Below are 6000 nucleotides of genomic sequence, written 5' to 3' on the forward strand. Positions count from 1 at the left end.
ACTATCATATACATGAGCCAAAAGGCGCAAACGGTCCCGGGCCAGGTAAGGTGGCACCCGTGGGAATACCGTGCGTGAGGCCGCAAAGTGATATGATGTGTTACATGCTAGATCGGTGTGACTTAGTATCGGGGTCCTGACAGCTTTGGTATTAGAGCTTGACTGCTTGTAGGATTACCAAGCCAAAATGGTCGAAGTTGAGTCTAGAAATGCTTTAGTTATATGTAGGGGAATTGATTGTGGGATGGAACGTAAGGCTCTCTTTACTCCTTTATCTCATGCCCTCTGATCAGAGTCATCTTATCTTTCCTACGGGGTTAAGGAACTAGGCTTTCTTTTCTTTCTATCAGGATCACGTGTTACTAATCTGTAGACTTATAGAATTCTTGGATCTAAGCCTCGGTTCAGTTCCTACTACTCCCGTATGATAATTTTCGATCTCGAAACCTTGATATTGTGCTTCTGAGTGGCTATGCCACCATTTTTCTAGCATGTCTCCAATCTTTTTGAGCATTTACAGCCGTTATGATGTCCGAGTCGTCCCAGGTTTCTAAACAATCCGATGCATTTGCAAATCGCTTCTTCCCATTCCCGATGTCCTCTCTGGCCAGTTTAACCACACTAATCAGTGAGTTGAGGTACTCTATTGCCTTGACATATATGTTGGAGTTATTATTATGACCCTAGGTGTCTTAGGGGATCATCTTGTAATCTGGCCATGATTTGTGTCCTAGTGTGATGATTCTGGCCTTTATTCTCGAAAGCATCCCATGATGCTACTTAGTAGTAGGTATTCTATTCCTGGGCTCATGAACCCAAGATTCACTCTACCTACTTCATGTTGTTAGTGGTTGCTAGTTCCTTTAGGTTATTAGTAACCTTTGCATTAGTCCTTGAGGTCCATGGTATATCGGTGTTCCAAATACCATGAACTACTTATGGCAGTAGTTCCTCGTTGAACCGAAAGATCACAACCAGAGTGCTCTTGACGAGTTCTCGATTCTATGATGTTACTCTGCCAGTTCTACCCTTCTGCATGGGTTATCCGGAATAAATATGATGTGCTTTGCTCGACATATTAATCTATGCATCCACGACTCAGAAAATCATATGTTCCTTTGAGTTGTCCCTCTTTAGTTGTATCCCGACCCCCGTCTATCAATTGATAGTCAGGAGTAATTGTGCCTCGTGTTCATCGATGTCTGTTATTCTTGTGGTCCGTCAAGCCATTCTATTCCAGAGTGACTAGGAGAAACAAACTCCAGTACCTCATCCATATTCAGGATTGGGTCAAAGCAGTTGTACTTCGCAGATCAAAATGCCAATCCAGCTTTTGGTCTGTTCTACCCTAAAGTATTACCCACTTTATGTCAGGAATGTCATGAGGGTTGCACCTTCTCTTATGGATTCTCGACGTAGTGATATTTCTCCCCATAATTTTCATTCCTCGGTGTCGTGTTGTCACAACCGGAATGCCGACAAGTGAACTATGATGTGTGAAATCAATACTCCTAGCAACCTTGTTGCTTGGTAGTTAAAGGACAATAATTTTATCCTTAGCGTGTTGATTATTGAATCATCACCCTAGGGTTTATCGTGCTACCTAGTCCATCTTCCAAGGTGCACCCTTTGATCAATGAGTTAGGATTGTGCGGATCCCTCGTTTTTTTTGATCATATCGTCTTGCCGTGAAAAGCAAAATTGATCTCGAGCTTAGTAACATATCGGTGGATTGTGATTTTCCGAATATCTTCTCGGAAGTGTTACCAGGTTATCACCTGAGCGCTATGTTGAGTTCGTGATCAAGTTGGTTTCTGGTAAACCACCCCCTTCTGCAAGGATCTGTGTTGGATACCCTGAGCTAGTTGGTCAAGCTAAATAACAACTTGGAGAGTTCGAAGATAAAAGCTTGTCTAACCTAGTTCATTTCCAAAGGGATATCTTGTGTGTCAGGACCCCGACTCGATGTCACATCGATCTAGCTGGTAACACCTCATATCACTTTGCGGCCTCACGCACGGTATCCCCACGGGTGTCGTCTTACCCTTTTCCCGGGACCGTTTGCGCCTTTTGGCTCACGTATATGATAGTGTCGCTAGCATCCATATGATAAAGAGCCCGGGCTGACATGACTAGTCGTAAACCCAAAGTGGCACAGACTTACAGGGACAGGCATCCATGACCCAGCTTCGAACGTGTCGGTCATCAGCAAGTGGGTCCGGGCTGTAGCACTGGGCTAGCAGGACTCCGGTAAACCGGGCTGTAGCGGGCTAACAGGACTCCGGTACTCAAAGCGTGACATTTCCCCGAAGGGACAGACACAGGAACGAAGAAGGACACATGCCGGCCAGCCTAAGTGTTCCAGAGCAGTAGCAAGCTACCATGGCTCAGCGGTAACACTAGGAGACATTTTCCGGTAAGAGAGGCTACTAAAGATAAACAACTAGATAGTCAGATCCCACACATACCAAGCATTTCAATCATACACACAATATGCTCGATATGTGCAAATACAACGAAGCATCACAACATGACTCTACGACACAAGTACTTTATTTAAGGCTCAGCGAGCCATACATAACATACACACAAAGGTACGGGTCTCACGACCCAACATACAAGTCATACAATCATACAAGCCAACAGCGGAAGTAACTTGTCTGAGTACAGACAACTAGTAAAATAAAAGAGGCTTGGAAAGCCTGGCTATACTATGTGGTCCTTCACAAGCTCAGGGTCACCACCTGGGTCTTTAGCCTACTCGTTGATGTCAACGTCTACATAGAACCCATCAGAAGGGGTTGCAGCGTCTTCTGTAAAAATGTAGATTATAGCAACATGAGTACAAAGGTACTCAGCAAGACTTACATCAGATCCTACATACATGCATAGTATCAAGAAGGGTTGGTGGAGTTATTGCAGCAAGCCAGCTTTGACTCTTGGCTAGACTATCCTACGATACTCCATTTGAAACAGTTTTGCGCACACGAGTCCACTATTCACCACTTCAATACACTACCGAGGATCCACCTCCGTCTTCGTACGGAAGAGCCATCCTCGGCACTCACACTTATCTTGAGGCTTTTATCAATTTCCGTTTACTTGTCTATGAACTGTATAGGCAACCAAGTAGTCCTTTACCGCGGACGCGGCTATTCGAATAGATCATGTTAACCCTGCAGGGGTGTACTTCTTCATACATGTTTCCACCACTTAGCGTCTGCACACGACATGTGCTCGACAGACTTCAAGCGAAAGCCGACGTGGGTGTAGACCACGACCTACCTAAACACTTAAGCCTCTAGTCCAGGTTTATCGCCTATTCAGGTTCCATCCGCAGGGAGTCCGGCCGAGGTTTCCCATACGGCCCCGAACGATGTGAACAGGGTTCCCGAGATACCTAACGGGTATTCGGTACACCCGGCCACGTACCTACCGCATCACAGCCCACCCCTACGGTCAGCGCTGTCCACGGCCTCCAGTAGGCTACAAACACCAGAAACTACTTGCAACTCCTGGACAGAGAACTAGGGTGAATAAGAAGTCGAGAGGGTCCATTGGTTTCGGGCCCAATGCATGGTAGTAGCTGATTCTTAAATCACACATACAGATCTCAGTGCTTAAGGTCGGCTTCAATGAAACAACCCACCATGTACTCCTACATGGCCTCTCATCGATACCTTTACCAAATCGTGTTCACCACACCACTCTCATTACCGACATAATCATTTCACTCTAGCCCATCCCCCAGATGAACCAGACCTGACACAACTCTAAGCATAGCAGGCATAGCAAGGTAGGAACAACACATACATATGGCTCAATCAACTCCTACACATGCTAGTGGGTTTCATCTAGTTACCGTGGCAATGACAGGTCATGCAGAGGAAATGGGTTCAACTACCGTAGCACACAGCAGTTTGAATCACGTTGTCTTAATGCAGTAAAAGAGAGCAGGAGCGAGAACATGGGATTGTATCGATATGATCAAATGGTTGGTTGCTTGCCTGATGGTTCGATGCACGGATACGGTTCTTCGCTAGGGTAAACAGGGTACTCCTCGGGAACAGAACCTGTCGCAAAGGATAACGATACACATGCATCACCAAACAATGTGCAACAATATGATGCATGCATGAAACATGGCAATATGAGTGTGTTGGGCTAATGCAACTAAAGCCAGAAGGATTTGAACAAATTTGAATCAAAGATTCAAATTTTAAATTCAAATATGGCCTTTTAAAGTGCTTTTCCTTGTTCTGATTAAAACATCAATTTAACTTGTTTGATCATGCATGAAAATAGTACAGATGGATAGATTGGATTTTTCTGATCATTTTTCATATATAATTTGTCCAATTTGGAGTTACAGAATAAAAGTTATGAATTTTTGAAGTTTAAATAATATTCTGGAATTTCCTGATTTAATTTAAATCCAGAAATATCATTTACTGCGTCAGCCTGACGTCACAGTGACATCAGCAGGTCAACAGGGCTGGCTCGGGTCAAACCTGACATGTGGGGTCCACACGTCAGTGACACAGGGGCTAATCCCGTGTTGACCCGGGCTGGTTAGCTTTGACTAAGCCCTGGGGCCCACTTGTCAGCGTCAGTAGGTGGTGGTTTAGTGGCTAATTAACTAGGCCACGTCAGCTCGCCGGAGTTCTGGCCGGCGGCGACCATCAGTGCGGCGGCGATAGTGGTTTTGGTCGTTTCGGCCACCAAATGAACCGCGGAGGCCACCGGAGTGAAGCTGAGGACGACCCGCGGCTCTTGGCGGAGTCCGTTGGGGTCGGGGCGGCCGGAGTCGACGGCGGCGAGCTCGGTTGCGGCCGCCGGGGTTCGGTCGTGCACGGGAACGGTGTTGCAGGGCGTTAGGGGGGGTGTTTGAGCGTGCTACGTGCTCCTAGTGAGATGTGGAGCACGATGGCGTGCTCGGTTGGGCGCTACGGCGATCGTGGCCACGACGGCGACATCGCCGGCGGCGTGAAGCTTTCGGCCGCGGTGGGGCTAGGGCCTAGGGGTCGGGAGAGAGCAGGGAAGAAGGGGGAAACGGTGGCGTAGCTCACCGCGGTTGCAGTGGGCGTCGAAACGGGCTCGGGGACGCGCTGGAGACGGCGAATTCGTCGGCGACGGTGATCGGAGCCCGAAGAGGGGAACGGCGACATGGCGGCGATGCAGGGCTTCCGGGGACCCGTGGAGCGGTGGGGAGGAAGAGGGAGTCGAGGCGGAGCTTCTGAGCTAATCGGGGGAGCGAGGGGTGGTCGGAGGCAGTGGCTAAGGCGAACGGCGGCGACGGTGTGCTTCGGCCATGAGAGGGAGAGAAAGGAGAGAGCCAGGGAGAGTGAGAGAGAGCAGGGGGGGATCGGGACGGGCGGCGGGCGTCGTCCACGCGGCCAGGAGGGCGTCGGCAAGCAGGAGGTGGCCGCGCGGCCGCGCGCGCGCGAGCACGCAGCAGCTTCGGGGCGTGGGGAGGAAGACGACGGGGAGCTACAGTGCTGGGCTGGGTCGGTTGCTGGCTGGGCCGGCCGGCTGGCTGGGCCGCACAGGTAAGTCTTCCCCTTTCTTTTCTGTTTTCTGTTTTTATTTAATATACTTGCAACTTTGTTGAATTAAATAAAATACCTAGGCAACTCCAAAAATCACCAAACTACTCCTGGCTCATAGTTGGATTATTTCCAACATGAAACATTTTAGTTTGGAGATACTTGAGCATTTAAATATTTTATATTATTTTAAATGCCCAAATTCAAATAGTTATGATTTAATTCAAAAACCCTAGGATGGCCTAGGAAAATGTGCACCACTTTTGGCAGAGGTTCTGAACCAAGGCAAAAATGATGGGCATTTTAGAAGGGCATTTCAGGTTCATTGAAAATTATTTTAGTAAACCCTAGTTGGTTTCAGAGGGGACTGGGGGTTCTGTCATCCCCATTTCAAGTTTCTGATGAAAGAGTAAACATGATGCAACACTCTAATGCATGACTAGCTAGGGTGTGA

Source organism: Triticum aestivum, chromosome 2B (assembly GCF_018294505.1).
Source record: "Triticum aestivum cultivar Chinese Spring chromosome 2B, IWGSC CS RefSeq v2.1, whole genome shotgun sequence".
Lineage (NCBI taxonomy): Eukaryota > Viridiplantae > Streptophyta > Magnoliopsida > Poales > Poaceae > Triticum > Triticum aestivum.